This window comes from Danio rerio, chromosome 1 (assembly GCF_049306965.1).
Source record: "Danio rerio strain Tuebingen ecotype United States chromosome 1, GRCz12tu, whole genome shotgun sequence".
NCBI lineage: Eukaryota > Metazoa > Chordata > Actinopteri > Cypriniformes > Danionidae > Danio > Danio rerio.
The window spans coordinates 46,340,545-46,359,935 of record NC_133176.1 but is presented as its reverse complement, the minus strand read 5'-3'; positions in this window follow the sequence as shown (position 1 = coordinate 46,359,935).

Genomic DNA, 19,391 nt, shown 5'->3' with positions numbered 1-19,391 from the left:
AGTTTTTAAACTAATTTCGAGAGGAGCATGTGATATAATTGACTGCAGCTGGCCATTTATCTACACTCATTAGTTAGCCAATCAGATCTATCCTAACTCACTATAAGTAGCCTAGCTAGATATTACTCCCTTATCTTCGTTTTCTGAAGAAACCCCCCATCCACCCCCTTTCTCCTCCTTTTCTCCTTTACAAAAAAGGGGAGCTCTCAAGAACCACCTGATCTCGTACTCCCCTCACATGCTCTATGGACCTGGCGGGAGCCCTGGGCTCAACTATCTCCGAGCTCAGGGTTCTCTCCCGGGACAGCATGCCAAACCTGCTTACAGTTGTCAAGCAATATCTAAGTGTGAACTCTTGAAGCTAGTTTTAAGAAAAAAACTTACTTAATTTTGGCATATTATTTCTTAAAACAAGACATTATGTTTTGCTTGTCTTAAAAATGTTTCTTAATTTTGGAATTTTTGGATATTTGGACTAGAAACCAGACTATTCTACCAGACTAGAAACATATATAAGTAAGAAAAGCATTTTTTTGCGGTGCAGAAATGCCTACTGATCGAGCCGGGACTCAAATCAGCGACCTTCTTGCTGTGAGGCGATTGTGCTACTCACTGCTCCATCGTGACGCCCTAATCTATTATCACTTATTATTATTAATCATCACACCTTTCCTGCCTCTAGTACTGGATTTGGTTGATTGTTCTAAGAGTATTGTTTGGGTTAAATTGCTTTCTCTTTCTACAGCCATTGGTTTTGGAACTATTTGATAAATTACATTTGATCTTGCTACATTTTCAACGCTGGATATTTTTTGTATGATATTTTAATAGACAGTTGTAATTGTTTTTCATGATTTAATTAGGATTTTGTTTTAGTAATTGTGAATGTGGATTTGTGAATTGTGCACCTATAAGGAAACCCACGTGAACACAGGGAAAACATGCAAACTCCACACATAAATGCAAACTGACCTAGCCAAGGCTTTAACCAGCGACCTTCATGCTGTGAGGTGACTGCGCCATCATGACAGCCAAATAAAAAAATAAAAAAAAATTTAGCACTTGCCCTATACTCTATATTATCACAACATCCTCTCCCTTTACATAACATGTGCATCCTCAATAGGTATTATACATCTCTGTGTTACATTAATAGAATTGTTTTGTGTATTTACAGTACATAGTCTGAGTGCAATTAGGTCTCTGAACACTCAGAAAATGGAAATCTTTACCTACTCTGTGAGTTAATAAATGCATATGTGTCATCTATTTATTTATGGTCTTGCAAAACTTTTTTTCTTCTTCTTTTACTTAGTGATATGCTGTATGACTGTTAATTTAGCCAGGGTACTAGAGGAGCAGAGTTTGTTGACATGGGCATTGGCCCTTTAGAAGCAGCAGTCCCTAAGAGAGCAGCCGGTCATGATCACAGAGATGTAGCTAGAGGCGAAAAAAAAACAAAGGCTGTCCTACTTTTCAGGCTTATGCTGGTGGAATTAATGATTAAATAGACAAGTAATTGGTAAGAAAAATATGTTGAGTGTCCATGTATCTGACTTTCTCCAGAGAGCCAGTGTATAATGACTCTTTATTAAAAGTTCACTTTTCTTTTCTCCATGAACTCTCAGAGTAGATCCCCAATGTAAAACTCATCTATTCCAACTCTTATTTATTTATTTATTTTTGCTTTTGTGAGCTTTCCTGTTGTAGCCTAGAGAGCATTGAGTTTTCTGCATTGATTTTTGTACAGCACCTTAATATGAATCCAAGAATAAAATAGTCTAAATAATACAGATGAGACAGTTAGGATATTGCTAATGGATAATTAGCTATATTTTCATTCAGGTAAGATATTATATGTGACTCTGCTACTCAACACCAGTCATAAAGGTCAGTTTTCTTGAAAACCAAGATATTATTAATAATCTAAAAAAACTGTATAGTTTAAGAAAGGACCTTGGCTTAGATACTATTCAAAAATCTAAATTTACAAAATGTCTTCACGGAAGATATTTACTTTTTTTATTTTTTATTTTAAAGAAATATAATTTTGTACATTTTTGGATATGTAGATGCATAGATAAATAAACTATTTACAATACCAGACAAAAATCTTGTCGTTCATCCAAGTTTTAGAAACAAACTATAACTTGACTTCTACTGTAGTTGATCATTTGGTAACAGAAGTGGCTTATATGAAAGGCAAAAGCTTCTAGATTAAGTTTACTTTACCAAAATAAAATGATCATGCCTTGATTTTTAATTATTTAATTAGGACAGCAAGGTCTGACTTTTTGCCTAGACAAGAGTTTTATCATTTAACAGAAATAATGCACAGTAGAATATAAAGTCATGGTGCAGTGAAAAAAAGAATTACTATTGTGTATGACTCCCGTGAGCTTGGATGACTTCATTCATACATCCATTCAGCCATGTCATAAAGCGCGAATCATATCAGACTGGATTCTTGAACATGACAATAAGTACTCAAATGGCCTCCACAGTCATCATACTCAATCCAAAAGAGCACCTTTGGGATGTGGTAGAATGGGAGATTCGCATCATGGATGTGCAGCCGACATATCTACAGCAACTGTGTGATGCTATCATGTCAATATGGAGCAAAATCTCTGAGGAATATTTCCAGTGCATTGTTGAATTTATGCCATGAAGAATTAAGGCAGTTCTAAAGGCAAAAGGGGATCCAGCTCGGTACTAGTAAGGTGTACCTAATAAAGTGGCCGGTGAGTGTAGGTTTGGAATGATGCTTGGATGAAGGTATGGATATTTTTTTGTGAATTGTTATTCTAAACATAATCTAAACATTTGCATATGCTATTTTAAATTATATATCCCTTTCCTTGTTATCTGTTACTGTACAAACTTTTCTCCCCTCACCGAATCAGCATGCTTATTAATAAACGGACATAGGTCACCATGACTCCTCTCTCGCTTCAGGCCACGTGTTCTTTCCAGCCGTCCTGCTTTGAAGCGAGAGGAGGAATGCGCAGGACACCGTTTGATCAAAGCAAAAGCAGAATAATTTGGCCTTCGGGACTCAGTGAGATGCCTTAGCCACCTCATCTCCAGACAGCACGACGGCAACAACAACAACAACAAAGACAGGCCTTCAAAATAGCCACATTCTCTTATATCCAAACATTTCAAGTCTTAAAGCAATAGTTAACACCTCCCACACCTCAAAAAAAAAAAAAAATCTAGTGATAGTTGAAATCCATTCTTTCTTTTATTTAAAAAAAAAAACTTTAAAAAAATTGAGTCGACCCCCTTTTCAGTAAAACAAATGAAGTTTGGGGCTTTCATCAAAAAAATTGTGTTCCATTTATTCTTGTGGTACTGTAAAATTCTACTTTTGTGTATCAGTACAGTATTGTTGGCTCCAACTATTGACATTAAAAGACATACTGTTGCCCAGCCCTTGAATCTCTTTGAAAATGTTGTTGTTGTTGCAATATTGTGAATGTCCATCATCCATAGAAGACAGTTTTGTTTACTTAGACCTCAAATATCAAATTTGACTTTGACTTCCCCTGAAGGCTAACAGCTTACTTTGTCACTTAACGTCTTGTTTTATTCTTGAAATCTCATTTTGGCAACCTCAACACTTGACAGTTATTGTCATTTAATATACAGTGTCTATGACAAGTTAGCTTGCTCCCAAAGGCGTCTCGTTTCCAGCTCTTGGATGCGATCATGACAACCACTAATTGAAGGCTATTGATTGAAAGTCAACAATAGGCCCTCTGCGAGTGTGAGTTGCGAGATGTAACATCTCTTTCGCATTAGCTGATAGTTTTGTGCTTTATCTGATTGATGTGTCATAGTGACTCATTCCCAACACTTCAATGAATTAATCAACACCTCCGAATTAAAATAAAACCGGAATAAATCTTGCTGCAGGTTTCATTACCTTGAAAGCTTAAAATAATTAGAATTTAATATAGCACACAATGCAACTTTACACTAAGATATAATTGATACTCTTAGATTATAAAGTAAAAGGTTGATAATAATATACAGTATACAGAGACACAGATTTGGCATGGATGCATTAAATTACTAAAAGAGATGAATTTGGTATAAACCGATCTCCAAATGGACAGGTCATCTCCAAATGGGCGGGACTTTAGCTCCATGTGGGCTGTACAAACCTCCTGGGGCTATTGATTGAATTATTTTATGTCTTGAACATGACACAGAGTCCAGCCTATTGTGTTTTATTAATGTCTAAACATACCCCTTACAGTAATCTGTTGTGTTCTATTAACGTCTACACCCACCTCAACTATAAACCTATCGCTTAGAGCAATAGTGTTTTATTAACATCTAAACCTACCTCAACTCTAAATCTACCCCTTGCAGTAATGGAAAAAAAAACAATAATTGTTGTACAGTGTCACATAATGATTTTTCCAAGTACGCTGCAATCCTGGATTAACATCTATGTTGATCCTGGAACAATATTTGTGTTGGAAAATATAATCCAAACCTGTTCCCTACCCCTAAACCCCACCATAACTGTAAATTGCTCCCAAAATCAAAGAGAAATAATAGTTGGATAACAATCTTGTAGAAGTGCATAAACCTAACCATAAGCCTAAACTTAAAATAAACTGTAAACCTATCCTTTAATGCGTATTGGCTGATTGGAATATTGTTCCAGGCTCAACATAGATCTTAATCCAGAAATATGTCCTACTTGGTGAAATCAGGTTCGCGCAGTGTCACAAAAATGATGCTACACTGTAAAAAATCCACACCATTCCTTCATGTTGTCCGAACACAAAACGATTGATTTACTTTCAACTAATTTTATATAAATATTTTGAACAAGCACCAAAATTATAATTTTTTTTATTGCACATTCTCAGTGGTTGCAGCTGTAACCCATCAAGTCTTCTATACGTTTTCAATGTTTCATTGTTACAGTTTATAAAATGGGGGCTGTTGAATACTGTTGAAGTCAACAGTCTGTAATCAATTATTTCTTACATGTTGTATTTCAAATGCTGTTTATCATTACACTACCAGAAAAAAGTCTTGTCGCCTATCCAAGTTTTAGAAACAACAAGTAATAACTTGATTTCTATTTGATCATTTGGTATCAGAAATGGCTTATATGAAAGGTAAAGACCTCTAGATAACGCTTATTTTACCTAAATAAAATATGATTATGCCTTGATTTTTATATTCAATTAGGGTAGTAAGGTCTGAAGTCTTGTCACTTAACAGAAGTAATGTACATTATGGGATGTAAAGTCATGGTGCAGTGGTAAAAGAATTAATATTGTGTATGACTCCCATGAGCTTAGACAACTGCATCCATACATGACTCAAATCACTAATTAATAAATTCATCTGGAATGACAAAGAAAGCGTTCTTGCAGGACTCCCAGAGTTCATCCAGATTCTTTAGATTCATCTTTAATGCCTCCTCCTTCATCTTACCCTAGACATGCTCAATAATGTTCATGTCTGGTGACTTGGCTGGTCAATCCTGGAGTACCATGACCTTCTTTTCTTCCAGGAACTTTAATGTGAAGTATGAGGAGCGCTATCCTTCTTTCTTCTTGATACCTCATGCTGTTGACGTTGCCATCCACTCTGCAGATCTCTCGCACGCCCCATACTGAATGTACTACCAAACCATGATTTTTCCTTAACCAAACTTGACTGATTTCTATGAGAATCTTGGGTCTATGTGGGTTCCAATAGGTCTTCTGCAGTATTTGTGATGATTGGGATGCCGTTCAACAGACGATTCATCTGAAACCTTTTGCCACTTTCCCAAATGATCAACTAGAAGTCAAGTTATTTGTATCTTTTACAAAAAAAGCAAATAATTGTGTGAAACCAATTTTCAGTACTGATCATAAGATATCATATAACACTGAAGATTAAAGAAATTACTTTATTATGTGCTAAGATATTTAAAATTAGAAAGTTGGTGTTTTAAATTGTAATAACATTCGACAGGAATTGTACCAAAATGTTTTTAATATATGAAACATTTCATTTAAATTGAGCTTGTCCTCTGAGCGCATTTTGATGATTACAAAAGCATTAAACTTTTAAGGTTAGCTATTCTCCTTCTTGCTGATGCGACAGAGTCCCTCAAATGCCCTGAGTGCAGCAATTGATCCCCGCTCCATAATTCATGAGTAATCCTTCCCTAATTTGTTTGTTAATTTGTCAAATCCAATTTGAAAAGTATTTATTTGTGACTGCAATATGCCAGGAGACTTCACTTAATGCCCAGCCGCGTAAAGCCACTGACAGAATGCAAGTGTTTTTTTATCCTCAGTGAGTAACTCCCAGTCTCATCCTTGATGTTTACGCTTTGTAGTGTTCTGTTTTGTTGGAAGACATGAAGATGAGTTGACAAGGCTTCAGAGGGAGCAAATGTTCCCTCGTATGGAGCATCACACAAGGGGGTAAAGCCCAAGACTCCCTGTTGGTCGGTGGGTGAAAGGGCTTATGTGTTAGCAGATCAAAGCCCTGGCCGTGTCCCCCTCCTCCCCTCCACACCTTCTCATTCGTCCACCTTCACAAAGAATACACGGACCTATGATCCCAGTCCGTTCTACCCAGGCTTTGATTCTCCAGGCACAGAATTCTTATTTTCTTTCCAGGCACGGCGAGGTGGCTTTGAACTCCGACGTCGTGGAGAGAAACCCATTCAGCTTTGCATGGAAGCAGCTAAAATCCAATAACTGCCTGTCTTCTTGTTCTCCCTGTGGTATCAAAGGCATCATAAATAGTTAAATGAAGCTCTAGATATAGCAGGTATATATGTACACAAGTTTGCTTTAGCTCACAGATGAATTATCTGTTGTTATATAAAAGCAAAAGACAACATGTGCTGGCTCTTTTGGCCACCGTGGGGCTGGGTTAACGTTTTTATTTTTATTCTATTTAATTTTTTTATATTGTCATGCTGGGCGGCAAAGCGTGGGCTTTGTTTACCTGGATGATTGATTTCAAGTTGAGCTATGTACTGAGCGCTGTGAGAACAGGACTGTGGCGCTTGTATCTCTCAAAGTCGGTGGTCATGTTACGCTCATGGCTGGTGTTTAATGGACTGGACAGATGCTTTGCCCTTTTGAACATGCTCGCCCATCCTGGACACTCAATTATTTACTTTCTGGATTATTTACTGCAGGGATTCATGTATTATTAAGGCTGACTGCCATGCCTGATCTGTCACATTTTTCCTTATGTATTCCTATATATCTCTGCTGTTAATTAAATATTTAAAAGCTTAAAGGGTTGTTCACTCATAAATAAAAATGCGAAAGAAACTAAACATTATTTACAATGTTTATTACACGAGTGTGTTAATGACAGTCTGGAGCTTGAGATTCCTTTCTAAATTCTGTTTCTTATATATGTTTCTATTAATATAACATAAACATCAATGAGAACTATACGATTTGCGATATTAGTTGTGCTGACTTTTTTTCCAAATGTTAAGACATGATAAGACCAAATCCAGCTACAAATGTAAGGAGGTCTGAACGGCTAGTGATATTAAGCCTTGCCTATATAACAGTTCTTTCATTTTTTTTAATTTCATTTTTTATGTTTTATTTTTATTCATTTATTTTTATTTTATTGTATTTTTTATTTTATAATTTTTTTTAATTTAATTTTATTTTATGTATTTTTATTTCTTTTCATTTTCATTTTCATTTAATTTTAATTTTATTTTATTTTATTTTATTGATAGGTTTAAATCTTCCCATGCACACATTCTTGCCTGTATAACATTAGTCTTCCAAAAATTATATTATATTTTATTTTGTTATTAAGGCTTGCTGCCATGTCTGGTTTGTCACATTTTTCCATATGTATTCTTACATATCTCTGTTCTTAATTAAATATTTAAAAGCTTAAAGGGATGATCACTCATAAAAATGTGAAAGAAACTGAACATTATTTACAATGTTTATTACACAAGTGAGTTAATGACAGTCTGGAGCATGAGATTCCTCCCTAAATATATATATATATATATATATATATATATATATATATATATATATATATATATATATATATATATATATATATATATATATATATATATATATGTGTGTGTGTGTGTGTTTCTATTCCTAAAACATAAACATCAGTGAGTTGATCTTGAGCTGATTTGTGCTTTATTAATTGTGCTGCTTTTGTATTTTTTTTTTTTTTACTTCTAAGGTGAGGATATAAGAAGACCAAATCAAGCTGCAAATGTAAAGAGGTCAGAACGGTTAGTGATATTAGGCCTTGCCTATATAACAGTTCTTCTATTCTATTTTATTTTATTACTTAATAAGTTTAAATCTTCTCATTTACACATTCTTCAAAATTGTTTTATTCAAAGTTCTTATTGAATTCTTATTTTATTGAATTCTTATTTTATTTTATTTTTATAAAAAATATATTTTTTTATTTAATTTAATTTACATGTATTTTATTTTATTTTTTTACTTGATAAGGTTAAATCTTCTTATTCACACATTCAAAATGTAACCTTTTGCTTTCCACACAGGTGAAGAATAGGTGGTCACTTTGGTGTCATTTTAAAGGTCGGTTATCTCTTTATCACAAGGAATTATTTAGTGTATAAAATTACACGTTTAGTTATCCTATATAATGTACAAGGAGTTTAAAGGGGGAATCATTAATAACAGAGATAAACAACTATCAAATGAAAATAAAAATGACATTTGACAGACAAACTTGACAATAAATCCATTGTATTTTGTGTATTTATTTTCCAGTTTTCCAGTTTCCACAACTTATCTGCTTTTTCTGAGCTTGTCTATGTAAAAAGGCACTCTATAGGTCCTAAAACATATTAGATTTAGGTTCATGCTTCAACACTTTGTACCTTAGCGGTATGAGAAAGAAAGAAAGGCTTTACGAGAACACCGGGGCCAGTAAATGGAACTAAGTTTTCATTTTTGTGGGAATGTTCTTTTAAGTCTGCCTGGCATGCCCGATCTGTCACATTTTTCACATAATATTTCAGAGCACCTTCCCGTATATATCTGAAATGAGATTTTGGAAATGTAAAATAGGGTTATTGATATCTCCATCTCTGTACTTACCCAGCGTTTTATGGCTGTCCTGTCTCCCCTGGCTAGTTCCACTCCATGTGGTTATTTAAAGCCTGATTGGTTGCTAAAGTGACCCATTGCTCTGTTGCTTGCTCTCTGGCTTGTCTTGAGATTTACAGATGCGTGTGTGCCAGAGTTCTCCTTCCTGTCTCACCACACACACACACACACACTTGGCAGGAGGAGCGGTCCTGCATTACGCACATTCGTTTGTTGTACATCAGACACACTTGTGTGCTCATCATTTATCTCTCCCTAATACACACACACACAAACACACTGCATAAACAGCAAAAGCATTCTTGGATACACACAGGATCTATTATGCACCTGTATTCAGCCCATCTCCTCTCACTATCTCTCTCTACCTCGCGCACACACACTCGCCCGCTCTCACTTTCACAGCCAGAGTCACACATTAGGCTGTATTCACTGGCCAGTCTGACAGCTGAGCTCTTTGATGCAGAAAGAGATGAGTGTATCTCTAAGGTAATATTGCACTCTGCTGCCAAAAGGGGTAGAAGACGAAGAAAAAAAAGAATACTTTTGGACATCCAAACTTAATCATTTTCACACCAGCTGAAGGGCAGCTTTGAGGACAGATATGATAGGTATTTGGTGTGTAGCATGAATGTGTTAGTCAGTCAATTTTGGGACTCTGAAATGCTGTGATACTCAAAAAATGACGTTGGTCTCATTTCAATGTTTAATTTATTACATACACGAGGATTGAACTTGGGGAATTGGGCAAAAAAAAAATGAAGTTTAGCATAGTTTAGGACTTTATATGGTACAAAAAATAGCAATGTACATATTTGATGAATATTTGGATTAATTTTAATTGATTATGAATGCTTGCCACTTAGCAGAATTAAACGTCTAATCAAATTAAGTTAATATTGAGTAATATATTAATTTATAATTTGATTTTAAAATTCAGTATTTGCTTATATCGTATTTGTTCTATATACAATTACTATGTAGAACTATGATAATATTATATATAGTATTAAATACCATATAAGTTATTTATTACATATTTTATACTGAATAATACATTACTAGTATTTTACTGAAGCATAAACAATTACCAAATTAGTAGTAGTACAGGCAGATGTAAAAATAAAAAACAATAATATAAATTCCCAATCCATTCCATCCATCCTATCCCATCCAATTAATCTCATTTAATCCAATCCCATCCCCTCCATTCCATCCCTTCCCTTCCAATCCCAATCCATCATATTCCCTCCCATCCCATTCTATCCTATCCTATCCTATCCCATCCCATTCCATCCTACCCTGTTCATTCCATTCCATTGTATTCCATCCCATTCCAGTCCATCCCATTCTATCCTATCCATTCCATCATATTCCATCCCATCCCATCCTAATCCAACATATTCCATCCCATCCCTTAACAATCCCTTCTATCATATTCTTATGCTATAGCATCGCATCCCATCCCATACCATCCTATCCATTCCATTTCAATCCATCATATTTCATCCCATCTCATTACAATCCATCGTATCTATTCCATCCTATCCTATCCTATTCAATCCATTCCAATCCATTCCATCCCATCCTATCCTATCCTATCCTATCCTATTCATCCCATCCCATCCCACCTTATCCTATCCCATCCCATCCCATCCCATCCCATCCAATCCCATCCCATCCCATCCCATCCCATCCCATCCAAGACTTGAAACAGAGTTTGTATAGATTTGTGATTATTTTATAAGCCTTAAAACACTTTGGATCTCCTCATTGCCCCACAGATGCAAAACAAAAAAATCATAAAATGTAGGTTGTTTTTGGTGATTTTAGAGAATAACCATTCCATTAATACATGGACTATTTAGTGTGTTTTTCTATTCATCAAGCACCCTAGATAAACTTTGTGTATTAAATATTCCATGAGGTAGCATTTGTTGATGTGTGAGTGGTGAAAGGTACACAGACAGAATTTCCACATCAGTAAAGATCATAAGATGAGCTGTAAACACAAACACTTCCATCACTGGAGTCATTTTAGTGTAACACATCTTTGATTTTGATTTGCTCATATCACTTGTCAGATAAATGTCAGATAAAACGGCAAGAGTTGAAATATCTCTCTTGCAGTCATAAAAGCTAAATTTTATTTGAATTTGGTTTGTGATTGTTCATTTTAATCTTCCTGAAAATATACACTCACTGGCCACTTTATTAGGTACACCTGTCCAACTGCTTTATAACACATATTTTATCAGTGAAATAAGATAAGCAACAAATCAATGCATGTAGAATTTTCCTAATTTTTAGGCTACAATTGTTGATGCATCGTCGATGCCATTTATAAGAAGCAGTAATGCTTGCACTAGATATTTATTTATTTACTTATATTTTAGTTTGTTTATTTGTTTATTTACTAATATTTATTTATTTTTTATTTTTTATATTACTTTCTGAAAAAAAAATAGGGTTTTAGATTATAATTTGTTCAGTTTGGTCTATTTTTGTAAATAATTAAAGTATGTGTATGACTAAACTGAAAGCCAAAACTTCAATTTCAAAGTGTAATTCAGAATTGTCTCAAAATTTTCAATCCATCAATAAATCAAATAACCTACCAACCACCCAACCAAAAAACTGAAAAAAAAAAAACAACAACAAACAAACCAAACAATAACACAAATTAACCAACCAGCCAACCAACCAACAATCAAACCAACCAACCAACCAACCAACCACCATTAAATCAACCAATAATCCTATCAACCAGCCAACCAACCAACAATCAAATCAACCAATAATCAAAACAACCAACCAACCAACAATCAAATGCAACAACCAAATCCAGTAATCCAACCAACCAACAATCAAATCCAATAACCCAACCAACAATCAAATCAAACCAACCAACCAACCAACCACCATCAAATCAACCAATAATCATATCAACCAGCCAACCAACCAACAATTAAATCAACCAATAATCAAAACATCCAGCCAACCAACAATCAAATCCAGAAAACCAACCAACCAAATATCCAACCAACAACAATCAAATCCAACCAACCAAACATCCAACCAACAATCAAATCCAGCCAACCAACAAATCAAATAACTAACCAACAACAATCAAATCCAACCAACCAACCAACCAAACATCCAACCAACAACCAAATCCAGCCAACCAACCAATCAAATATCCAACCAACAACAATCAAATCCAACCAACCAACCAACCAACAATCAAATCAACCAATAATTAAACCAACCAGCCAACCAACCAACAATCAAATCAACCAATAATCCAACCAACCAACAATTAAATAAACCAATAATTGAATTAACCAATAATCAAATTAACCAGCCAACCGACCAACCAACAATAAAATCAACCAATAATCAAACAACCAACCAACCAACACACACAATAATCCAACCAACCAACCAACCAACCAACGAATCCAATAATTCAACCAACCAACCAACCAACCAACCAAACAACGAATCCAATAACTCAACCAACCAACCAACCAACCAACCAACCAACAAAACCAATAATTCAACCAACCAACTAATCAACAAATCCAATAAATAAATCAACCAACCAACCAACCTACCAACCAACCAACCAGTACATAAATCTGAGAAGGTATGGCATGAAGTTAGACATGAAAAATTACAGCATTTTAGAAGGCAATATTCAATACGTACCTAATAAAGAGGCCAGTTAGTCATATATTTAAAATAGTGATGCTGGGACTAATCCCAGTTGTGTAAAAAGATGTGTTCCATGTACAGTACTATGGATGATTGCCATAGAATTTAAGATGTAAAAATGAATTAATATTGAGGGATTTAAGATGCAGATGGACTGGTGATAGAATGAGATATTGGCTGGCCTTTTTACATGAATAATTTAAACAATGTTTTAATTACATGGTCACTATATTACAAAGGGTCATAAAAAGAACATTTTACTGTTAGCTCTCAACCCCCAATTCTGATTACTTAGCAAAAACATTGCATAACCTTTAGTTTGAAGAGTTTGCATGAGGAGCCTTCAAAGAGGGGATATATGTTTGCCCATAAATAATTTTGGCTAATGCTTCACCAAACAGCTTCTCTTGGATTCCTCTAGCTCTCCATACTCTGAGGACCAATTTCCCTCCTTATTGATTGATGGTCAATTTTAGCCGGCGTGAGAAGCATCTCTTATTCCCTATGGATTTTCACGTCATCCCCGATGACGAACTGCAAATAGTCCGTCGCCAATCATGTCCTACTTTTCCGCTTACCTTAGCCTGTCAGGGACGCTCCTGGTGCCCTGTGATGGTGACGTACAGATGAAATGAGACATTGGCCTGGCATTTGTTTGTTTTTTGTTTTTTTGTTGGCTGGCACTGTACTGTACAGTGTGTGCGCTTGTAACAACCACAAAACCTTTAATGGACCTCTGGGTTGTAAAAGTAGTAGTTCGCCCAAAAATGAAAACAAAATTAATCCAGTCCAATGTGACTTCTTATGTTTCTGAGAAGGCAAAGAAGACTCTTGGCCAAATGGACCCTTTTCACAAACCTGTTATGAAATTTTTAAAAATCATCAACATCTTAAATCCTTAAAAAATTTTTTAATATTTAGGTTTCTTTTTTCTAATTACCGCATCTATTGGACAGGACAGTCAATTTGACGTTATTTTCTCCTCTGGCTCCCATCATCTATCTCTAGGGATGTAACGGTATCAGAATTTCACGGTTCGGTAATACCTCGGTATGAATGTCACGGTACGGTATTTATTGAATCATTTTCAGGAAAAAAAAAACTTTTGAAAATACTCCAAAAAAGTGCCAAAAGTGTCAATGACATACAAATTAGCCATCTATCTGTAAGCTTTGAAACACTAACTTCAATTTTAATAACAAAAATTATTAAACCATGTAAAAAAATAAAGTTTCAATTTAGTATTGTTGAAAACTCATCACATTCAACATTTAATCACTCACTCACTTAGATAGAGATGGGTTTAAAGGAAAATTATCATATAATTATAATCTGGTAAAAGCTGGTATCTCTGGGTATTTACAATGTCCCCTGCAACAGAAAAAAACCCTCTCATTTGGGACTGAGGTTTCTGGGACAAGAGAGATATGACTTGGCCCATGTTGACAGCAGTGGGGTAACGTTGTGCATTGTCTTTCCCCCACTTGAGAAGACAAACCATGAGTGAGATAGAGATCTCTTTGCGGTACAAGTCAATGTCTGCATCAATCTGAACAGTGTGCTGTGTTTCTGCAGTCCCCATGACTGTTATTAGTCGTATTCCCCAACTTGCAGGCACGTGCACACATAGGGCTCAACCTGTGCAGTGCGCATGCCCTTTTTAGTCTTGGATAGAAAATGCCCTTCCAAAACGATCAAAAGTGCCCCCGCGACGCGACACAACCTCCGTCCAATCCAGCCCTTCAGTAGGCGCGCGACAACACCTCTCTCGAGTATGCGCGCTCAACCCCCTCTCGGCGCTTTACAATACGCGCGCCACAACACAGCTGATCAGAACGCGCGCGACAGCACCGCTATTCAGCACGCGCGCGGCGACAACACCCGCTTTAGGTTCGATCATTTCCATCTTTTTTTCATCTCCGCTACTAGCAGCACACTCCATTTCCGCATTACTGGATCTGTAGCGACAGCAGACGGCAAAGGATTATGGCCACGCCTGGGCTGATGGGAAATGTAGTTTCAGCTACGTCCCGTTCGCTTCATTCGCCTGAGCAAATTTTCTCAGAAGACCTATAGTTTTACCGAGTCATGCGACTTCGATAATATCGAAAAAAATTAATATTGCGGTATGACGGTATTTACAATACCGTTACATCCCTATCTATCTCACACAATTCTTTTTTTTCTCTTGTATAAAGGTCTTTATAACATCATTGTGGAGTTTTTCTTTTATTATTTGAGCAAATATGATTTAAATATATTTAAAAATATTTATTGTATTCTCCCATTCACTTGCTCTTTTTCTAACTATGACGCCTTCCGCTACTTAGAAACCCGAAAATGTGAAAAGGGTCTGCACTCAATTATATATTCACTAAAGGAATCAATTGATCAATAATAATAATTAAAATAACAGGCAAGCAAATCAATGTGATTTCTTGATTGAACATAATAATTAATTAAATATGAGAATATTTACATGTAAAAAAAAACCCATCAACTATGACATTTGATTTTATAGTCATTATAATGGAATAATTGAAAAAGCAAACTATGAGTAGAGTAGATGAAACTAGACTTTGATTTAATTGAAAGAACAATGCTTACGATCTTAATGCAAAATACACTGTCTAATACTTTTGTATTTTTGTTTTCTTGATGCTCTAACTAATTTTTTTAACATAATTTTTATTATTTAGTGTATTTAAAACATGAATCAATGTAAATTAATGATCATTTATCTATTTTAAAAACATGTTGTAATTGCAGCCTAAAACATTTGCTCTACTGTAAATTTTTACCAGTTTTTGTGTGTATTATGTTATGTATACTCCATGTACAAATATCACATGTACTTATCAAAATCGTCCAGTTTACTCTTACTTTAAAGGGATAGTTAAATGAAAAATAAAAATTACCTCATCGTTTACTCTCCCTCATGTGGTTTTTAATCTGTTGGTGTTTCTTTCTTTATTAAAATACAAAAGAAGATATTTTGAGGAATGTTACTGTTCTTGACACCTTAAACTTCCACAGTAAAAAAACAAAAGTGTGGACATAAATAATTGCCAGCTACAAGCATTTTTCAGAATATCTTCTTTTGTGTTCTACTAAAACAAGTAACTCAAACAGGTTTTGAACAATTAAATGATGGCACAATTTTAACTTTTGGGGAAAAAAATTCCTTAAACAAAAATGTTTCTTTAAAAACAAACCATTACCATTTGAAGTATAATCTCATTTCCTTTTTTCATCAAAGAGCGATAGTATAACTTATGTTTGAACTGAAAATTAAATGAAGTTAACATTAAATGTTACCGGACTATGAATTTACATAAAAAGAGATGACCTTTCCTTCAAAACTCCACTGTGCACCACAGCTCAATATTATCCTTCAAATCCTTTTTGGGTTTCCTAAAAGAACACTTCACTTTTTTTTATTGTTTTGAAAATAGCCTCACTTTAGATTAAAACTCAGCAAAAGTTCTATTTTTGAGTTTTACCAGCCAACCAACCAGCCAGCCAGCAAGCCAGCCAACCAGCCAGCCAAACAGCCAACCAACCAACCAACCAACCAACTATCAAATCCAATAATCCAACCATCCAACGATTCAACAAACAATAAAACAGTGAAAATCAACCATTACTGAATCCTTTCTACTGATCTCCAGATCTGGCGGGAGCAAATTTTGCTTAGCTTAGCATAGATAATTTAATTGGATTAGACCATTAGCATCATACATCAAAGTGTTTCAATAATTTTATTTCTAAAGTATAACTTTATAATCTAAAGCTTGACTCTTCTGTACCTACATTGTGTACTAAGACTGACAGAAAATGAACAGTTGCTATTTTCTACGCTAATTTAGCTAGGAACTATACTGTTATCTTAGTGTAATCATCAGGGAACTTGATTGAAACAGCAGGAGCAATGATATTATAATTCCCAGCCAACTTTTCATATTTTGTTGGTCTTAGAAATCGATGTAACTAAAGAAGATGCCTAGTATTAAATAGGAAAATTATCTAAACTCTTTGGTCATTTTTTAAGTGAGATGCTAATGGTCTAATCCGATTCAATGATTTATGCTAAGCTAAGCTATAAGTGCTCCCGCCAGACCTGAAAATTGTATGAAATTTAACCTGCCGGCAGTGAACAGTTTCTGTTATTGTATAGAACAAAACAAGTGTACTGTCTCGGAAATCAAGCAGCACTGAGCTCAATGGTTGAAGGTGTTGGCTGTGCTCCTGGAATATGATTGACATGTTCCTCACAGAAGTTCAGGTTCACTCTTCAATGAGCTGAGCTGATTATGCTAATAAGACTTCATGAATAGAACGAAGTTTCAGACCTCCTCCTCTGGCTTACGCACTGCAGTGTGTTAGCACCTAATGCTGCTATGTGACCTGCGCTTGAATTAGCTGATCTGGGATCTGACAGCTGCTGTATCTGACAGGCTATTCTCTGGCTGTCTGTTTTTTAAGCCTGATACTTGTATTTGCGCCCTGGCTACAGCACTCTGAGCGTGGAGAGCTGCCCGTCATTCTGTTTCCAGTGCTCTGCGTCTGACAGAGCTTAACCGTGGGCTTTCTTATTCCTCTTTGCAGGGGGTGTGAAGGAGAATAATGGAAGATGGTGTATGAAAAAAAAAACTGTGAAATTAGTCTTTTGTATTTAGTGGATGTTTTAGTGTTACTCTTTTGGTAAATGTATTATATTTAAAGATTTGTTGTTGTCTTTAGAGCTATGGACTGGACATATTTTATATATGATAAATAATTAGACAATAAAATGTGAGATACTAAATAAATAAATACTAAATAAACAAAATTTAACTAAATAAATTAAAATTAAATAGCAATGAAAAATATTTTGATTTAGTATGTTGTTTTTATTATTTTCTTCTGTTATGATCATTATTTTATCATCATTGTTTGTAGTTTTTTTTTTTATAAATTAAATGTCAACTGAAAAAAAGAAACTATTGAAACATTTGATGTTACTCTTTTACTACATTTGTTGTTTTTTAGAGCTATGGACTGGAAGTATTTTTATAAGATATAATTAGACAACAACATGTCAATGATATAAATTTGAAAATGAAATACAATAAAAACAACATTCATTCATTCATTCATTCATTTTCTTTTCGGCTTAGTCCTTTATTAATCTGGGTTCGCCACAGCGGAATGAACGGCAACTTATCTAGCATATGTTTCACGCATCAGAAACCCACGCGAACAATAAAATAACAATAAAATAAAATATAATAATGATATAAAGTAAAAATCACATAAAATAACAATGAAATACAACAACAATAAGATAAATCATAACAATAAAGTTATGGATGAGTGTGTGTGTGGATGCGGTTCATTCCACTGTGGCGACCTCAGATTAATAAAAGGACTTAGCTAAAAGAAAATGAATGAATGAATAAATGAATGAAATAAAACAACAATACATAACAAATAAAATTGTTGGCTTAAAGATCAACAAATAAATAAACTTATTAAAGAGGTGGTCCAGAATGTAATTTTAAGGCTTGGTTTTGTTTATAAGATGCAAAGCAATGTGTGCTCATGTTTCACTTGAGGGAAATCATGTTATTTTTTCATATATCTCACTTTAATTATACAAAGCTACTCAGCTAACATGAAAACGACTGATATATTTCCTAGTTTCTCTGAAAGGCCCGTCCTCAAGTGACTATGATTGGTCATCGTCATAATGTGCAGCGATTCGCGGATTGGCTCCTCGTCACGCCAGTACAAGCATGTGCTTTTCTGCTGTGTAAACAGTTGCCTGATCTCCGAAAAAAAATTTGACAAGTGTCTGTAACGAGTGAAAAAGGTTTGCGGCTCCTTTGAAAGATATCGCTATTGCGTGTGTCTATGTATGAACTTTCTGTAACAAGTGCATGTACGCGGGACCTCTTTTTTTTCTGATGCTCGAATTAAGTTATTTTCTGTAAAATATTGTGACATAAGAATAAAGCACAAGATGTGGGATGCGACCTGTGTGAGCCTTGATTTGTTTTTCTGCTGCTACACGAGTTAGGTGAGCTATCCTGTATTTTTTTAACTCAAGGCTCTACACAACGTCTTTCACACATATCCGGAATATGCAGGCGTAAGTAAAATGAATCGTTCACATATCTTTTGCGACGTCATTATCTGAGGTGTAAAAGGCATGGAAAAGCTGCCTAAAGACAATTAATGCAAAGATGCAAAAAAATGATCTGCTTTATGCATAAAATAAAAACAAATGCTGATGTATTTGCATGCTTGCTAGTAAGTAAGTCTACTTCAGGACTGCCAGTTAAGGGCAAGACCTCAAATTACACATTCATTGATAACAGCTGGTTTGTTTTTATAGCATAAATTAGTATAAATAAGATGATTTCACCACAAGTAATGAAAGTCATGTAAAAAAAGAAAAAAGTAAATAAATACTGATGTGAGTGTGATTCCGGGGGGCTTTTACAGCTGTTGCACATTGGGTCGCCCGTAAGTGACTCTCTAACAGCTTCAGTCCTG